At 40.9% G+C, this 20,448-nt stretch overlaps 1 long non-coding RNA gene across 2 annotated transcripts in view; it reads right to left on the reverse strand.

The window, feature by feature from the left end:
• The window catches only part of LOC110528460 (uncharacterized), a 29,301-nt gene that overhangs the window by 2,123 nt on the left and 6,730 nt on the right, over positions 1-20,448 (reverse strand). Inside the window, exons 2-5 of one of the 2 annotated variants that reach the window (XR_016497425.1) lie at positions 13,524-13,632; positions 8,812-8,879; positions 8,190-8,209; positions 7,759-7,898 (exon numbers count right to left, since the gene is read on the reverse strand). This is a non-coding gene — a long non-coding RNA (uncharacterized LOC110528460). Of the gene's footprint in view, positions 1-7,758; positions 7,899-8,189; positions 8,210-8,811; positions 8,880-13,523; positions 13,633-20,448 lie in introns of those variants that run through there. The other variant, XR_002474258.3, reaches the window with a different exon arrangement.

Genomic DNA, 20,448 nt, shown 5'->3' on the forward strand with positions numbered 1-20,448 from the left:
CCCCCCCCCAAAAATAAATAAAAACACACAAAATAAATAGTATATTTTATTTATTTGTTTTATTACTATTATTTTTGCTGCATAATGTATTCATGATGTAGTAGCCTACGCCTATCATGCCAAACGTAGGCTGTGATTCACTAATCTACAGCCTATGTCAGTAATGTTATGTCAAAGTTTAATAGATAGGCTATAGCAGATTAGAAATATCCCTGGAATCGTTTCACACAGCCATAGTTGTTCCCAAAAAAGGTTTAAATATTGACTTGAACCTGGGTGTTTGAAAAAGAGACAGGTATGGCTGGTTTGAAACAAATCTATTTCATGTTTTTTTTTACAATAGAAAAAACAGCAGCACCATATTCTTTATCACAAATTGTGAGTAGGCTTTGTATTAGTCGAGGATTCTCAATAATTTTGTTTAGCAGATGGTCAATAAATAATAGATTGAATATTATCACATGATTTGAGACAACGTGCAAATACATGTTTGAGTTTGTTTTAAAGGGTGAGACTCTGCTCATAAGATCATTTAGGGTTCCTCCCTTGTGCAAATAAAATATAATCAAAATTCATTTTGATAACATTTCAATCAAAAATAACGAGGAGATATTGAATGATGTGAATACATGTTTTGTTATATTGCCCTCTAAATGTAAGAAATAGTCGAATCTAATTTTGGGGAAATAGCCAACAGTCTACTTCCATTTATGATTCAAATCGAGATAATGAAAATGGCTGCACTTCTTGTCAATGACTCAGTGGGGACCTAGGTTTCGACGAGGAAGCGAGTCAAAATAACAAGGAAACTCGCCTGCAGAAACCAATATTTTGTTTTGAGGCATTTACGTTTTTCAAAAAAACAACTAAATTGTAGCCTAGACTCATTGTAGACACATTGACCACCTTATACGCATGCGACTAGATGCCTATCAACATAGATATTACGTCAGTCTTACTGGCCTACAGGCTATAGTTATAATGAATGACCTGTCTTTTGCCAATTGTTTGGCATAGTCGAATTTGTCGGCCGCATTATATTAGTAGTTTGGCCAACATCTCCAAATGTAAGCAAGGATATTACACTAGCACTTAACATTCTGAAAACCATGTTTCTTAGAGATTGGTGAGAGCGTGGTTGTCCTAAAGTTATTTTGCATACAACCTTCCCGTGCAGGATAGTTGCGTTGGAACATTCTCAGCACATTTAAGAACTTGACAACAAAAATACAATTTCTTGGTATTTCATTACTTGAACAAAACATTTTCCTAAAGGTTCAAACGTGGTTACATTTCATTTAAATGTTTGGTATTGTTCTAGGAATGTTATACAACTGGTTTGACATTGGGACTTTTCTCAAATAATTCAGAGAATGTTAAGAAACAACATTCTTCTGTGGGAATTTCAGTACTTCAACTTTTTTACAGGTTTTCTACAGGTTTTGTGATGGTTCTATTTAAAGTCATGTTCTCAAATTGTTCAGAGAACGTTATGAAAACTTTAGTAATGTTCAGAGGACATTCTAAGAATGTTATTAAAAAAATTCCCTTCAGCGTCAACAAAACTCTCTATCCTGTTCAGTGTGTTGGCCGTGCCCACTAATTTGCCATACCTGATCTTCATGAGTGCTTGTTCCCTTTGAGCTGGGCTCTGTTAAAATAGACTAAAATGATCAGCTTCGCAAGCGTAAAAAAAAATGGCATGCTAGCTCCATCCTGGTAGTGCAGTGGACTAATTCCATGGATAAAGAACCCGAAAATTACAAGTTCCAATCTCACTGATGCCTTGTCACAATTTTTTTTTTAAAGATGATTTTATATGATTAATGCCTAAGGAAGTGCATTTCTGTGTGTCCTGTCTGTGCTTGGAGTAAACTTTTATTTTTTTTAATATTTTTTTTACCCCAAATAAGCTATCAGTGTTATTAAAATACTTATTCGAACATTCAGTGAAAGTTTTAAGGAAGTTATTGAAAAACCTCAAAATAACATATAATTTCTGTTCTCAGAGCATAAAACCTCACAGGAAAACTTTCAAGGAACCAGAGTAAAAAGTTCTCAGAACCTACCTGCAACCTAAAAAATAAGCATTCCCAGAACAGGTGAAATTGTAATTTCTCAGGACTTTAAAAAAACGCTCAGTTTTACCGGTACTTAAGTAAAAATACTTTAAAGTACTACTTAAGTAGTTTTTTTGGGTATCTGTACTTGACTATTTATATTCTTGACAACTTTTACTTCACTACATTCCTGAAGTAAATGATGTACTTTTAGCTCCATACATTTTCTCTGACACCCAAAAAGTACTCGTTACATTTTGAATGCGTAGCAGGACAGGAAAATGGTCCAATTCACTCACTTATCAAGAGAACATCCCTGGTCATCCCTACTGCCTCTGATCTGGTGGACTCACTAAACACAAATGCTTCATTTGCAAATTACGTCTGAGTGTTGGAGTGTTCCCCTAGCTATCTGTAAATTTAAAATAACAAGAAACTTTTTCAGTCTGGTTTGCTTAATATAAGGAATTTGAAATGATTTATACATTTACTATTGATACTTAAGTATATTTTAGCAATTACATTTTTTTTTTGATACTTAAGTATATTTAAATCCAAATACTTTCAGACTTTTACTCAAGTAGTGTTTACTAGGTGACTTTTACTTTAGTCATTTTCTATGAAGGTATCTTTACTTTTACTCAAGTATGACAATTGGGTATTTTTTACACCACTGAGGCTTTGTTCCCTCAACCAATGTGAAACCAAGAACATATGTTCCCACAACTTCCAAGGAACCAAATTTGCTAGCTGGGGTGGCTGTGGGCATAACAACTGTTCCATTTGACTTTCCATTTGAGAGATGCAATTAAGTGCTCCTCTCACCTTGTTCATGTTGCAATAATGTCTTGCGTCACCTCATGCTCTTCCTTGACATTGGAAAAGGAAAGAGCACTTTTACTTGCTTTAATGTAGCCTAAAGTAACAAAAGATCTGAATGTCATGTTGAATGTCATTGCCTAATACTGTAGGACTATAAGTGACACAATAACTCGTAACCACAGGGGGATTGTGCAATGTGATGGTGGGTCATGTAGTTAGAAGGTGGGTGTCTAGGAAGGACCAGTCAGACAGTTTCTATTCCTTTGTATCTGTGTTGATTCACCTAACTGTCCATAGTGCTTTCTCTCTACCCCTACCTGGGCTTCCCTGTCTTACTCACAACGAGGGCTTTCCGACCCCAAACAGTGTGTGTGTGTGTTTGCGTGTTTGTGTGCGTGCGTGCGTTGTTTGTGTCTGAAGGGATGACCGGGGGATGCCTGTGAGAGAGAGTTCCTTGAACATTTAGCACTACATTAGACAGAGTGTGTGAGTAACTTGCCATTCAAATGTAGTTAGAAGAAGGCTCCTCTCATTTGAGATGGAACAGCAGCAGTATAAGGATAATTTCCCCTGCCCTTATAGGGGCTCTATGCATTGTGGGAAGGAAAGAGACAGAAGCTACAGTTGGGTGAACTTGTTCTCAACTAGCCTACCTGGTTAAATAAAGGTGAAATAAAATACATTTCACATACATTAAGTAGCAATGGCTGACTAGCTGTGATATAGCTTGCCTTGTCTGTCATCATTAGAGCGAGATAACCAACACAGACAGACAGACACAGACAAACACAGAACACACACACACACACACACACTCACGCACACGCACACACAAACACGCATACACACGAACATACACACACACACACACATGTTCCATCTAGCATTGTTTAATGAATTGCTTGTGCAAGGTGAACTATATTTCAATGTTTCTTACAGTACTTAACCAATCATAGCAAGTAGCCTAGTGGTTAAGAGTGTTGGGCCTTAACATTTGGTTATTTGAAAACAATGTACCGTTTTTTTAAAAAAACAAGCCTTAGAAAGTTGGTTGCAATCTCAGTTTAATCAACCTGAAAAGACTAAAATATGCTAATTGCTAAAATGTTTAAAAAGGTATAATTTTTGTAAATGATATCATAAGTTGGACTGGTGGAGTTATGTCACACATGCGACATATGGAAATGTCTGCTCTACCCAAAATGACAACCAACTAATTGCAGCATTACTACAAAAATGGAACATGCAAGTGGAAGGGGGGGAAAGCAACTTGTCTGTCGGCCCTGCATTAAATACTAAAAATGGTTAAAGAAAATTGTGATGAATAAAAATAAGTACCAATTTAATTTAGGGACCAAAACATTTACAGATGTGCCATATAAATTGCAAAATAGTTGGGAAGAGATTTTCGATGAACCGACTCCACGGACGATGGTTTATGAATTCACACGCAAAACGACGCCTGATTCAAAACTTCTAATTTTTAAATTTAAATGATGATACAAAATTCTTGCAACAAATAGAATGTTATTGATATGGGGGATACACTCTTCCCAGCTCTGCAGATTCTGCTGCGAGGACGCAGTCATTAGATAATTTATTTCGGTATTGTCCATATGTAGCTCGTTTTTTGTCACAGGTCCAGGAATGGCTGAGGAATTGCAACATTTACCTAGAACTAAAGCTGCAGATAACAATACTGGGTGATTTGAAAAGGCACAGTCAATCGATCAATAATATAATCATTATTTTAGCAAACATGTTTCTTTAATTTACAATCTGTAGTAGCTATGAGAATAGAAAGGTTCAGTACTTTTGTGAAGCATCACAGCACAGTTGAAAAATATATAGCAAATAGAAGTCCAAAATGATTGGTGTTGAGATAGATGGGACGGATTGAATGGAGCTGAAGGGTGGGACTAACAACAACAATATAACCAACGTAAAGCATACGGGGACTGTAAAATGTATATAGGTTCAATAGCAGTTAAAAATAGAAATCAAACTGGATGGACATCAGAAATAGAGGAAGGACTAAAAACAAACAAAATATAACTATTGTAAAATGGATTTTGTCTGTAAAGTGTGTATAATATGTATGAGCTGAAGGTAGAAGCCTAAGTGTTATTGTTTATTAGTTTACTCCAATTGGGGAGAGGTGGTAGGGTTTGCTGGGAATAGGTATATTCTATTAAAAAAAGTGTGTATATGTATGTATGTATTTATGTGTATATGTATGAATATTTATATATATATATTTACCCCAAAAATATATGGGGGATTGGAAATGATGCAGACAATTACATTGATGGAAGCAACAATCTATCTGCATATTAAAGCTGATCCACCCCCTAAAATAAAATAGTGTTGGGCCATTAACCGAAATGCCACTGGTTTGAATCCCTGAGCCGACTACGTGACAAATCTGTCGATGTCCTTTAAGCAACTTGCTCCTTCCTGTAAGTCACTTTGTATTAGAGTGTCTGCTAAACGTTTCAAAAAAAATGTTTGGTAAAGTATTTAACCAAATGTTTGATATAGGGGACTTTTGTGTACAGTACTATGATTGGCTTTTAATAATTGTTATTTTTCAAAAAGCTATTTGTATGGATTTTAAGCTTGTGGAAAATGAAAGAATGACAAATGTAAATTAAAATGGTTCTTGCCACTGCTGTTGATTTCCTTTTGGTGTAACAATAGTAACAGAAATGGATGAGCCCAAGTTAACAATTATATTGTCAGAAGGAAATATAAATAAATACAGTTATGAGATTACAAATGCTACAAATGATGAGAATAGCAGAAATATAAAAAATAATATCTTCAACCATAGTTACATTAGATTTTGTACATAGGATTAACTATATATTATATATGTGTTTAACTAAATATACTACTATTGGTCTGATCACAATATCATTGTTTCATTCTCTTTTCAAATATCTTTCAAATCAAATAAAATAGAATAATAATTTTAGGAGCGCTGTTGTGTTTCATGTAATCCTAATATTACATTGATAGATATTACATTGTTTGTTCAAGTGTATATTTATGAGTGATATACATTATTTGTACTATGCTCAAACAGACATCATGGATTAAATGACAGCATTACTTTTCAGTTATAGTTTTCACTGTCACGTTTTATTATGCTCCGGCAACAAGCATTCATATTTCTTGTACATTTATTAGTATTCTTAGAATATCTTCAGATTCTATGAAATGTTCAGCACATCTCTCTTCAGGATAACCACTTACCATTCCAGATATATGTAATGTCTTAGGACTGTTGTGAACGTGTTCTCTAAACCAGAACATGTTGATAAACAGAGTACATAGAATGCTTGATTTAAGTGAACTGAGTCATTCTTTATTTGACAGTCCTGTTTCTACTGGTGTTTAGGGGACTGTAAAATAAAGTGTTACCCAAGAGTGTAAATTAAAGTGTTTCCTATTTATTTAATAGGAAATAATATGATAGCAATGCCAAAGAAAGAGTTTGTCAGCTACTATATCAAATACGTAGTGATGATTTTTTCAATAAATCTCAAAGAAACCAAATTGTAATCATTACAAAGTGAATAGGTAATAACCACTGTAAAATAAAGTCTAACTATGAACAAAAATGACATGTTGTCACGTCCTGACCATATAGAGCCCTTATTTTCTATGGTAGGTAGGTCAGGGCGCGACTGGGGGGGTTTTCTAGTTATTATTTTCTATGTGGGGTTCTAATTTAGTTTTTCTATGTTGGTGTTTGGTATGATTCCAAATTAGAGTCAGCTGTCTATCGTTGTCTCTAATTGGGGATCATATTTAAGGAGCATTTTTTTCCCACCTGTGTTTTATGGGATATTGTTTTGAGTTAGTGTATGGTACAACTCTTAGTTACGGTTCGTTGTTTGTTTCGTTCTTTCTTTATTGTTTGTGGAACGCACATCGTTTTGTGCGATATGTGGAAACCATATCGCGCTGCAGCTTGGTCCGGTAATTACTCCAGCGAACGTGTCACAAGTACACTTTTCTGATGCCGAATTCCACCATCAACGACTGCAGTCAACTTTGTCAATTTATTTTGTTAGGACACATAAATAAACAATGTGACATACATGCAATGACAGGAGTTTAAATAAAGTTGAGGGGTTTGTAATGTCTGACAAATGTACATGCCTTTTCACTTTATTTTCCTCTCTCTCTCTGCCTGTGGCGTGGTCTGTGGTAGCGCTGCGGTTTTGTTTCAGCGTCAAGTTGAGGGACTCGCAGTTTAAAATTTGGAAATGGTCTTGTTCACTCGTCGAGAACCGAAGAACCAGCAAAGGTATGTTTTTATCACCCCATTCAAATGATAAAGGTGTGCATGCTGTTTTCTACAGTCGTTATCTTTGTGTGTATCATGTAGACTAATATTGTGGTTAACATCAAATACTTTTTATATACAGTGTTACAGAATGTCCCTGCTCTCCGCAATGTGAAGTGAAATAGTGGAGAGCAGGCTTGATTATGTTTGTTTAAACAGTGAGATTAAGTCTCCAACTCAACAGCTAAACAAGGAAATACCACACACACTTTTCTCTGGTCCCTGTGATAAGATGACAGTACGTAGACATGAAGTAATTAAATGTTTTTTACAGCTTTTATTTATCATCAATACATGTTGCACACATCCAATAATCATAACATTAGGCTACTGCAGCAGAATGCATAGCATTGGTGCAATACTAGCACGTATGAGAGTAATACCTGCTCAATATAAAGGTTTTTATATTTGAAACATCTACTTAATTACAAATCCATAGCCAGAGACATTAACTTTGAACAGAATCCTAAATGTTTTCTTTTAGACAGTTGGAACTTCAGGCTGTTTCTTCGTTGTAATGAACAAAGAATAGAAAAGTAAGATGCTAATAAAAACAGTCTTCAGATTCATAAAGTGGACGGAGATCCCTGTAAGGACACATACAGCACTGTCTCTGAGTCTGCAGTGTGGGCGCTCTGAATTACTCCAATGGTCCTTTCCTGTGAGGCAGATACAAACAGTCAAAGAAAGCCAAATACACAGAGATGAATACAGCGACAAAGACACTGTCAAATAGAGAGAAAGTGATCAATCACATGTGATCTAAAAGGACAAACTGATCCTATTCTGAGACACTATGAATACAGGCTCAGATCTACTTCTGAGAAAAAGAGTAAGTCCCAGAGATTGATACAGCAGCAGGAAGATAGATTTTATCGTGTCGTGAGAAAAGGGGAGAGGAGGAGAAGTGAAAGATGTCACAGATTTGTGAAGTTTACACGAGAACTTACTTGGCAAACTGATGTCGACACTTTTTGGGTAGTCCGGTAGCACATGCAAAAAACGAATTCAGAACAACAGCAGAGTAACTCATATTTCATTTTTTATGTGCTACATACAAAAACTGTATTAAACAAGAATACATTACTGCCTCCATGTATATCGATATCCCATACAGAATGCATACATTTGGATATTGTTTATGCCCAAGTGTACTTTATTGCCTTTGCTTTGTCAAACATGTGAAATGTTGTTTGTGTCTGTTAAGGCCTCTGAGCCTGGGTTCCTAATTTGTTATCCATACTTGTAACTCAAATTTTCACAAAAATATTCCTTTGACAACAATGCACATTTTATACAAAAGTCCAAGTTAAGCATCCGCATCTCAAGTATGTCTTTGGCCTTGGAGCCACAACAGAAAACCTGTTAAATAATGTTTAAACTGCTGGGACGTATATCGTGTCAACGTAACTAGTTACATAACATTGGGGTTACAAACACAGCCCTGGTTCTCCAAAAGAGAGAGTGAGACCACTAATTAATGGGATAATATTTGTGGATTTAGCTTAAAACATTCAACCTGTTACAATAAAACAACTTATTGGACAGACTTGTTAAACTTATGAATCTTACCTTTTGGGGTTTGATAGTTGCTTTTGGTGCACCGGCCGTTTGGGATGCGGTTTGGGATGCTGTAACGGCTGTCGTCAGTGGAAGAAGGTGAGGACCAAGGTGCAGCGTCGTAAGTGCTTATGATTTTTAATAATAATCAAAACTGAACACTGAACAACAAAGAAACACCCAAAACAGTTCTGTCTGGTTCAAACACAAAGACTGAAAACACCACCCACAAAACACAATGGAAAACAGGCTACCTAAATATGGTTCTCAATCAGGGACAACAATTGACAGCTGCCTCTGAATGAGAACCATACCGGGCCAAAACACAGAAATAGAAAATCATAGACAAACTAACATAGACAACCCACCCAACTCACGCCCTGGCCATACTAAAACAAAAGACAAAACAAAACGAATTAAGGTCAGAACGTGACAGTACCCCCCCGCAAAGGTACGGACTCCGGCCGCAAAACCTGAACCCATAGGGGAGGGTCTGGGTGGGTATTTGTCCACGGTGGCGGCTCTGGCGCGGGACGTGGACCCCACCATAGTCCTTGTGCGCCTCTTAGCCCGCCTCCGTGGCCTCTTTAGAGCGGCGACCCAGTGCCGCCGACCTCGGACCGGGGACCCCAGCCACGGACACGGACGGACTGGGAGACCCCGGCAGCTAAGGACGGACTGGGAGACCCCGGCAGCTCAGGGCGGACTCCGGCAGCTCAGGGGAGACTCCGGCAGCTCAGGGGAGACTCCGGCAGCTCAGGGCAGACTCCGGCAGCTCAGGGCAGACTCCGGCAGCTCAGGGGAGACTCCGGCAGGGCGGATGGGAGACTCCGGCAGGGCGGACGGGAGACTCCGGCAGCTCAGGGCGGACGGGAGACTCCGGCAGCTCAGGGCGGACGGGAGACTCCGGCAGCTCAGGGCGGACGGGAGACTCCGGCAGCTCAGGGCGGACGGGAGACTCCGGCAGCTCAGGGCGGACGGGAGACTCCGGCAGCTCAGGGCGGACGGGAGACTCCGGCAGCTCAGGGCGGACGGGAGACTCCGGCAGCTCAGGGCGGACTGGGAGACCCCGGCAGCTCAGGGCGGACTGGGAGACCCCGGCAGCTCAGGGCGGACTGGGAGACCCCGGCAGCTCAGGGCGGACTGGGAGACTCCGGCAGCTCAGGGCGGACGGGAGACTCCGGCAGCTCAGGGCGGACGGGAGACTCCGGCAGCTCAGGGTGGACTCCGGCAGCTCAGGGCGGACTCCGGCAGCTCAGGGGGGACTCCGGCAGCTCAGGGCGGACGGGAGACTCCGGCACCTCAGGGCGGACGGGAGACTCCGGCACCTCAGGGCGGACGGGAGACTCCGGCACCTCAGGGCGGACGGGAGACTCCGGCACCTCAGGACGGACGGGAGACTCCGGCAGCTCAGGGCGGACGGGAGACTCCGGCAGCTCAGGGCGGACGGGAGACTCCGGCAGCTCAGGGCGGACGGGAGACTCCGGCAGCTCAGGGCGGACGGGAGACTCCGGCAGCTCAGGGGAGACCCCGGCAGCTCAGGGGAGACTCCGGCAGCTCAGGGGAGACTCCGGCAGCTCAGGGCGGACGGGAGACCCCGGCAGCTCAGGGCGGACGGGAGACCCCGGCAGCTCAGGGCGGACGGGAGACCCCGGCAGCTCAGGGCGGACTCCGGCAGCTCAGGGCAGACTCCGGCAGCTCAGGGCAGAACCCGGCAGCTCAGGGCAGACGGGAGACTCCGGCAGCTCAGGGCAGACGGGAGACTCTGGCAGCAACTCTGCCATGTACACCGGCCCGAGGAGACGCACTCGAGACCAGATGCGCTGAGCCGGCTTCATGGCACCTGGCTCGATGCCCACTCTAGCCCTGCTGATACGAGGCTCTGCAATGTACCGCACCGGGCTATGCACACGCACTGGGGACACCGTGCACCTCACGGCATAACACGGTGCCTGCCCAGTCCCTCTCTCTCCACGGTAAGCACGGGGAGTTGGCGCAGGTCTCCTACCTGACTTCGCCAAACTCCCGTGTGCCTCCCCGCAATACATTTTTGGGGCTGCCTCTCGGGCTTCCAACGCGCCGCCGTGCTGCCTCATACCACCGCCTCTCAACTGTCGCTGCCTCCAGCTCAGCCTTGGGGCGGCGATATTCTCCAGCCTGTGCCCATGGTCCCTTGCAGTCCAGAATCTCCTCCCAAGTCCAGGAGTCCTGCGATTCCGGCCGCTGCTGCTGCTGCCCTTTACAAAGTGAACAATTTCATAATATCAACAATGACTTTATGTCTCAACCAACCTCTGGACTTCTAGAACCACCGGCATAGAAATTTCAGTGAAGGTCGAAAGTATTTAGAGTCCGTATAAATAGTACTTGTCAACACTATTTTAGCACTATATTGTATTGTTTTATACCAACACATTTAAAATCAAGACCTCATTTTTTTATGGTGTGACTAGTTTGCACAATTGCCAAGTGTGGATCACCTCTCCTAACCCGAACCGCTCTGCCCAGGTGTGTGACCTAGACCAGCTGCAGCAGCACTGAGTACTGGAGCACAGCTGCAGATCCAGCTACCTTAACTCCAGTTCATGTTAAAGCAATACACAGCCAACCAACAACGGTGCTTAATGAGTACTTCTGTCATTGCTAAAACAAAGATATCTGAGAAAATCTAAATGAATTGACTCTGTCAATAAAGTACTAAGGCTTGACCATTTCATCAGAGCATGAACTCTACCGTACGATGTAATGAAGCAGCTTTTTAGGTCACTGTTCCTACAATAAAGTGATATTAAAATGAATGACCAATATTGCTGTTTGATAAATATAGTAGTTCACATTTGTGTTCACAACCTTAAAGCAAGATTTTCAGAATATTGTGGGAAAGCTTTTTTGAGTCTCACGGTCACGCTGGTGTGATTTAGTGCTTCTAACCCCTCTTAAATATTGTGTGTTTGAGCTACAGACTCCTGTTTTTACATTGGATTTGTCCATTTCTTTTGCATCTACCAATACCAACCATTAGCATGTGCGGTTGACGGGGCTGAACTAGAACAGTGTTTGTGAGACAAGGGCGAATCCCAAAAATGGCTATTCTTACAAAAACTTCTGTAACATCTGAAAGGTTTGAGCTGAGACTTTCACAAACACACACGTTTTCTGTTTTGCTCTATGACGCAACATAGAAGATCATAGTAAATCCCAGGACAAGGAGACCTAAGAATAGAAGATCATAGTAAATCCCAGGACAAGGAGACCTAAGAATAGAAGATCATAGTAAATCCCAGGACAAGGAGACCTAAGAATAGAAGATCATAGTAAATCCCAGGACAAGGAGACCTAAGAATAGAAGATCATAGTAAATCCCAGGACAAGGAGACCTAAGAATGTTCAAGTCTTCTTCCCATCTGTATGATTTGTATTGCTGTTTGCAAAACAATTCTGAATGAAAGGTTAAAAGTCTATATGTTTACTTGATAACAATGATCCAATAGACATTGATCAAATATACACCAGATGTAACTGCTGTATATGAACTTTCATTCATTCTACAATAAACCTTAGTATGCCAAGTGTCCTCATTTTTACCTCCTGCACCTGTTTGACCCGACACAAATGCAAGCTCACACACATGCACGCACAGACACATTTTCTGCAGACGTCGCTCTCTCTCTCTAGAGTCTAGACACTCAAAATTAGATCCATGTAGATAGAGGTATCAGGCCTCCTCTATATTTAACCAGATTCACTAGTTGTATTACCTCCTTCAACTGGTTTTTATTACACTGAGATTAACAATCCTACAGTATTGTAGCTACGGTAACTAGCGGTAATAGTACGCTATTTGTAGCCCTGATTCCTGAGAAGGATCTGATGTTTTTTAGCCAACATAACAGATTTACATTGTAATTTAAAAACTAGAATAGGACTTTTCGTAAAGACAACATGCGTGTGTTTGCTCTTCTTGAAGTATTTTTCATGGTAGTGAAAGAGGCCCTGAGATTACAGAGTTGGATTGACCAGCTGCTCCCCCCTATGGTACATCTTGGCCATAGCACAGCAAAGAGGTGAGCTCTCCTTTCCAAACCTGCCTTACCATTACATTTATTTAATTGTATGTGACGTTGGAGATCCAGTCCGCCCACATTAGTTGCCGGTCAACTCCACCATGGAGTTGAGTTTAATTGGCTTATGCCGACTAAGAGTGGCCCAACGAAAAAGCACTAATGGGAGTCTAGTAACGACCAACAAAAAAGAGCTTTCCTTAGCCCAGCAGCCCATTATGTCAACAGAAGAGTAGGGAGAACATGTATAACCAATATGGACAAATATTCTGTGTACTAATCCACTGATGTTTCTGGACAGGATATGATTTGTAGGTTTCATAAAGATTTTTTGGCCTCCTTCTGCCTGAAGAGCTAGCTGACGTAGCCCTTGTTGAGCTTCACATGGAGAGGCTAAAAGGCTGGTTCAATCTGCGTGGGGTGTTGAACTGGGCTTTTGTGGACTGCAGGACTATCGCTGGCCTAGGATGTCCACGACACATATCTGCTCTGTGGGTCAGTGACAAGTAGGACACAACCTCCTCTCTGCTAAGTACAGGCCACTAGTATGATGAAAGCATCAGCCTCAATAAAATGACACTATTCCTGTTAGTTACTCTCACTTTTACTCAAAGTCACACAGACCTCTAGGCTCACTGTTGAAAGATTATATTTTTCACTCACCTTTTCTCTTTGTATAACAAGTTGGGGCAGGTATTGGAGGACCACAGAGATTCCCTTGCCACCGTGTTGTGATAAAGGGAGATGGTGGTGATGATGGAGGAGGATAGTTCTGTAATACAAAATATAACACTTTGCATCAATGATATGACAATGATCACTTTTTCAATGACAGTGGTGTGACAAGAATTAAGGATATAAAGTGCCTGGGGAAAGTCTACACAACCTTTGCACAGTCTTAACATTTTGCTGCCTTCAAATTAAATAAAAAAATGGATTTAATTAGACTTTATTCTGACCAATGTGCACAATTTACTCCACATTTCCAAACTGAAAGAAAAATGAGAGAAAATGTTCCAAATAAATTAAAAATATAAAACACAGATGTCTTGATTGCGTATGCTTTTACACCCCAAAGTTAAATCTGTGTGGAAGCATCTTTGGCAGCCATTACAGAGGGGTGAAACATTTTGAATAACATTCTACCAAATTCTTAGATAAACACATGTTATGTACAGAATATATCCATTGTTTTTTATTGTGGTTGCAGCATGATGTTATGGGTATGCTTATCACTACTAGTACTAGTACTAGTGAGTTTGTCAGGATCAAAATAAATATTAAAGGTGCAAAGCCCAGGTAAAACATTTGAAGAAAACCTGCCTCAGCCTTCTGAAAACCTAATCCTGGGATAGTGGTACATTTTTCAGCGGGACAATGACACAATTTTGTATGCCAAAAACGCACCAGGATGGCTCTTCCAAGATGTGTGGAGTGTTCCTGAGTGGTCCAGCCTCAGTCCTGACTTAAAATTGATTGACAATCAGAGACAATATTTGAATATAGTTGTCCATCAATGACTCCTCAACAAATTTGACGGCATCCGTCAAAGCAGTGATTTATGACCTATTTTATGGGTTACGTGGTTACGCACATATATGTACATCCTGTCCATCCATTCTCACGGTATGAGTGAGTGCTTATGCCCATATATGTACATTCTGTCCTTCCGTTCTCACGCTCTCGAGTGAGTGTTTATTTAACCAGATAGTGCATCTGTTTATGTTAAGGCTTTTCAAAGAGTATGGCCCCCCCCTGTTGTAGTGAACTTAGGGCCGGGCTTGTTGTATATGAAACAGTAATGTCCAGGGGTATTGGACAGCCGTAGTATAAGTAAGATCTGTAAGATAAGATAAGTAAGATCTGTGAACATTACGAGCGACCTCGATAAACCCCAGAACACTAAAGAAGAAATTAAACATGGATTTTGTGATCACTGACACACACGTGATGACCGTAACAACGGAAGCAGGACCCCGGTTAAAACATAGAGAAAGGGAAGAGTATAAAGCATCAATATATGATGCGCAAAAAAAAGCGTTTTCTAAATATGTATATACCCCAAATACTGCCCCCAACTGTGTTGAAAGATCAAGTGTTGATGTCTAATGGACAGCTATGGGGTTATCTGTTTGATTACCCTGCCTGTAGAGTGAAACTCTATACTGTAGCCAAAGGAGAAGAATATACAGACCAGACTTTAGGAGTGGACTACAGGCTTGAAGACTGGCTACGAGGCCCGTTGGGAAGGTGCCCCTGACTCCTCAGGAAGAATATTTCATAGGGTGAAAATAAAAGAAAGAATGGACTTCCATGTGGGGGTGTGGAGTTCTATATCAGCAACGAGGAAACCCACAACGATAACATCCGTGAAGGTGGCCTCACTGGGGATTTTACGTTGCATATGCTTATTCTTTTTAAAAGTTGGGATGTAATGGAATTGAAAATGCTAGAGCTAGTGGATGATCTTTTTGTACAGAGCCAACAACCGCAGAGTATTGTTCAACTAAGGAAGCGCATGATATGTACGAATCCTAAGGATTATTATTCAAAGGAACCCCCAGAAGGGTCATCCTCAGAAGGGTCATCCCCTGAAAAGAACTAAGTACGTGGCTGTTACGTTAACCACGCCCCGATACCAAAGGAATGGTTCGACAATAAAAGGGGTGACCATAAAGCCTCTGGTTCTTAATTTCAGCATATACCATGGATATTCATATACCATATCAGGACTCCGATACGTCATGGGTACCAGACCCTAAGGACTCTATGCCTCACATACCTCCTTTCTACTCCCTCCAGGCAAGCCCCCTGACATCCCCTACATGTACACAGCCTGAGGATGTGTTTGATGGGGTGGTCAGTACTATTTTTCTGGGCACCATCAAGGCCTCTGTAGCCACACTTTTAGATGTGGTGATTGGAGAATATTTAAGAGAACAATGCCATGGTTGTGAGATCAGTCATCCCAGCCAACGACGACCTCCGTGTTTATACGACCCACCCCGGTACTACTTCTTCAACCATGTTGAGGAGCTGGTGAAAAGACTGTGGTCCTGCCGCTTTATACCATTAATAGTCAGAGCCCTGGAGTCTATGGGCCTTGAGTCATCTATTCCAAGGTTTTATGGTGTAACCGATGCTTTCCTAAATGAACTGAAGGAGGTGATCTACATCCATGAGAAACTCAAAGAAATCAGGCTTTGGTGGCTGATGTGGTGACTTTCTGGCTCAATAAACCAAGAGAATGAGGAACAATATATATTTTTTATTTAGATGTAAAGCAATATGCATATGACGCTAGAGAGAATAAATACATTTTTAATTCATACATTTACAAATGTTATGCAGCAAATTATTGAAAATAAAATGAACAATATATTGCTCTACACAACCCACAAGGGGTTAATGCAGAGCGTGTGCTAAACATGGAGCAAATCATGAGTCAGGTAAGACATACGGGGGAGACTCTACAATGGACACAACTGGTATCCCGTCTTGTGGATGATTCTGAAGAACTAGAAACATCCTTGTCTAAGATTTTAGTTTATTTGTTTGAAACATAATTGAATTGTAACATGTATGATATTTGTTGTTTATATACTTATATAACGGATGTATGTGTTTTAAAAATTCAGCGATATAAGCCTGTAAATGTAAACTAAGTATACAAGGTGTTGCATGGGTCATTGAGAAAATAGGGACAAGTATCTTGCTATGTATCCTGAATTGTATGGATGCGTAATACTTAATTTTTTTTTTGCAAAAATAAAATGCTAAATGAAAATGAAATGTTCTCGTTATTTGAAAGGGGCTCAATAATGTTATTGAAAATCAGAGGCAAGAAGGACTCTGGAGCAGATGTTGAAAAACATTTATTATACCCCCTCTCTGGAGAGGTTCCAGAGAGCTATAGCCGAAGAAACAGGTAGCAGGTTAGGCGCTGCTCAAGTGAATGAATGGTTTGCAGAGCAGGTTGCTTACACTCTGCATAAATCTGTGCGAAAATTTTTCCATTAAATAGAGTTTTTTCTACTCATCCCTTGTCCCGGTTTCAGGCGGATCTATGTGACATGCAGGCTCTTGCAGATAGAAATGATGGAAATCACTACATGCTAACGGATATAGATATTTTCTTTAAAATAGCATTTGTAAGGGTCTTAAAAAATAAGAGTGGGGCAGAGGTCCCCCGGGCCTTTGACTCCATCTTGAAGGAAGGAGACGGACGGCGGTAAAAAAAAATGTAATAATACTTTTCAGAAACTCTTGAAGAAGCACAATATCGTACATTTTGGATTTGAAAGCTTCAGTTGTTGAACGCTTTAACAGAACTTTGAAGGAGAGGATGTGGAAATACTTTACGGCTCACAACACCCATAGATACAGTATGTGGATATAGTTCAAGATTTAGTAATGGGGTACAACAACAGCTACCATAAGAGTATACGGATGAAGCCCTCCGAGGTCTCTTCTGAAAACTCTTTTCAAGTCTTTAAAAATCTTTATGGTTTGTTCCCCCTTCGGCGTAAGAAAAAAATTGATTTTAAATTCATAGTGGGGGACTTGGTACGTATATCCAAGTTGAGGGATTTAAAAAATATATATGAGCAAGGTTACAGCGATGAGTTGTTCACAGTTGCCGAATGTCTACCATGTATACCCCGTCTACAAGTTAAAATATTACGACGGGGAGCTCATTAAGGGTTCCTTTTATTCCTATGAGAAGGAACTCCAGAAGGTACAGCTTGGTAAAGACAAAGTGTTTTATGTGGAGGAGATTCTGGATCAAAAGAGAGAAAAGTGTAAAAAATGGATGTTGGTCCGTTGGAAAAACTGGCTCCAAAAGTTCAACAGTTGGGTATTAGAGGACACGGTGGTGGAGGCAGTGGGGGTTAACTTAAACCCTCATGCATGATTAAAACACCATCATTCGCGTGTACACAGGAGTGCATATGGAGCACAATGGATTTTACATGACTCTCCCCAGTAATGAGTCTGCACATATATATACGAACAACCAAAGTTTGAAATATACAACCAATTTTTACAAAGCCTATAAAGTTATCAGAGGCCTGGGAAGTAGTCCTCAGCGAGATTACATACCCCCATAGTTGGTATAATATCAAGGATAAGGACCGTGATTTTTATTGCAAAAGGATATCGGAATCCCCAAAGGTATTAAAGCTTAAAAAAGGGTTCTATAGAACTGTAGAGAGGATCATCTCTGAGTTCAATGACCTCGTAACCCCGAACAGTATGGAAATACTCTTGAACCACAACCCTATTCATAAACGTGTACAAATCTCAGGGGATGCTGATGGGGTATAAAGACCGGTGGTAATTTAGCCTACATGTTGGGAATGAGTTCCAATAAATGGACATATGTGAGAGATAAATTAGTCCCATTCCCTGCGTATATACATGCAGGGTTTTACAACATATTTGTGTATACTGACATCATATCCTATCAAAGGGTAGGAGACAGTTACAGTGGGGAGAACAAGTATTTGATACACTGCCGATTTTGCAGGTTTTCCTACTTACAAAGCATGTAGAGGTGTGTAATTTTTTTATCATAGGTACACCTCAACTGTGAGAGACGGAATCTAAAACAAAAATCCAGAAAATCACATTGTATAATTTTTAAGTAATTAATTTGCATTTTATTGCATGACATAAGTATTTGATCACCTAACAACCAGTAAGAATTCCGGCTCTCACAGACCTGTTAGTTTTTCTTTAAGAAGTCCTCCTGTTCTCCACTCATTACCTGTATTAACTGCACCTGTTTGAACGCATTACCTGTATAAGACACCTGTCCACACACTCAATCAAACAGACTCCAACCTCTCCACAATAGCCAAGACCAGAGACATGTGTAAGGACATCAGGGATAAAATTGTAGACGTGCACAAGGCTGGGATGGGCTACAGGACAATAGGCAAGCAGCTTGGTGAGAAGGCAACTGTTGGTCCAATTATTAGAAAATGGAAGAAGTTCAAGATGACGGTCAATCACCCTCGGTCTGGGGCTCCATGCAAGATCTCACCTCGTGGGGAATCAATGATCATGAGGAAGTTGAGGGATCAGCACAGAACTACACGGCAGGACCTGGTCAATGACCTGAAGAGAGCTGGGACCACAATCTCAAAGAAAACCATTAGTAACACACTATGCCGTCATGGATTAAAATCCTGCAGCGCACGCAAGGTCCCCCTGCGCAAGCCAGCGCATGTCCAGGCCCGTCTGAAGTTTGCCAATGACCATCTGGATGATCCAGAGGAGAAATGGGAGAAGGTCATGTGGTCTGATGAGACAAAAATAGAGCTTTTTGGTCTAAACTCCACTCGCCGTGTTTGGAGGAAGAAGAGGGATGAGTACAACCCCAAGAACACCATCCCAACCGTGAAGCATGGAGGTGGAAACATATTTCTTTGGGGATGCTTTTCTGCAAAGGGGACAGGACGACTGCACCGTATTGAGGGGAGGATGGATGGGGCCATGTATCGCGAGATCTTGGCCAACAACCTCCTTCCCTCAGTAAGATCATTGAAGATGGGTCGTGCCTGGGTCTTCCAGCATGACAACGACCCGAAACACACAGCCAGGGCAACTAAGGTGTGGCTCCGTAAGAAGCATTTCAAGGTCCTGGAGTGGCCTAGCCAGTCTCCAGACCTGAACCCAATAGAACATCTTTGGAAGGAGCTGAAAGTCCGTATTGCCCAGCGACAGCCCCGAAACCTGAAGGATCTGGAGAAGGTCTGTATTGAGGAGTGGGCCAAAATCCCTGCTGCAGTGTGTGCAAACCTGGTCAAGAACTACAGGAAACGTATGATCTCTGTAATTGCAAACAAAAGTTTCTGTACCAAATATATATCTGCTTTTCTGATGTATCAAATACTTATGTCATGCAATAAAATGCAAATTAATTACTTAAAAATCATACAATGTAATTTTCTGTCTCTCACAGTTGAAGTCTATCTATGATAAAAATTACAGACCTCTACATGCTTTGTAAGTAGGAAAACCTGCAAAATCGGCAGTGTATCAAATACTTGTTCTCCCCACTGTATGTGCCCCTCCTGAGAACAGTGCATATACAGGGAAAGGATGGTGATGTAGTCAATGTTAACTATGACAAGCCACACTATGTACCTGTAAGCAAGAAATATATTGAAAACATTCTGGTTGAGCTTAAAACAGATCAGAACGAAAATATCGAATCTACTTATGGTAAAACGATTGTAAAACTCCACTTTAGACCCACCAAAACCTCTCTACATATATAATATATTATTAGTATTATATATATATATTTTATAAACATAATACAAATAAATTAAAATGGTTATGGAACACAACCACCATCTCGACCCTAACCAATATGTTTCTATGTTGATCAAGCGGGTAATGGATTACCCAGCTATCATGGATTCCGTACCATGTACGGTTCGGGGGTATAGAAAGTATATTTCGTAACCTCTTTAGGATGGTTTTACCGTTTATGAAGAGAGGCCTCAGCATAGCCAAACCACATTTAAAATCAGCGGCCAAAATTGTGAGGTTGTATCCAATGCTATGACCAGAC

Source organism: Oncorhynchus mykiss, chromosome 7, assembly GCF_057628025.1.
Source record: "Oncorhynchus mykiss isolate SJ-2025 chromosome 7, ASM5762802v1, whole genome shotgun sequence".
NCBI classification, from domain to species: Eukaryota; Metazoa; Chordata; class Actinopteri; order Salmoniformes; family Salmonidae; genus Oncorhynchus; species Oncorhynchus mykiss.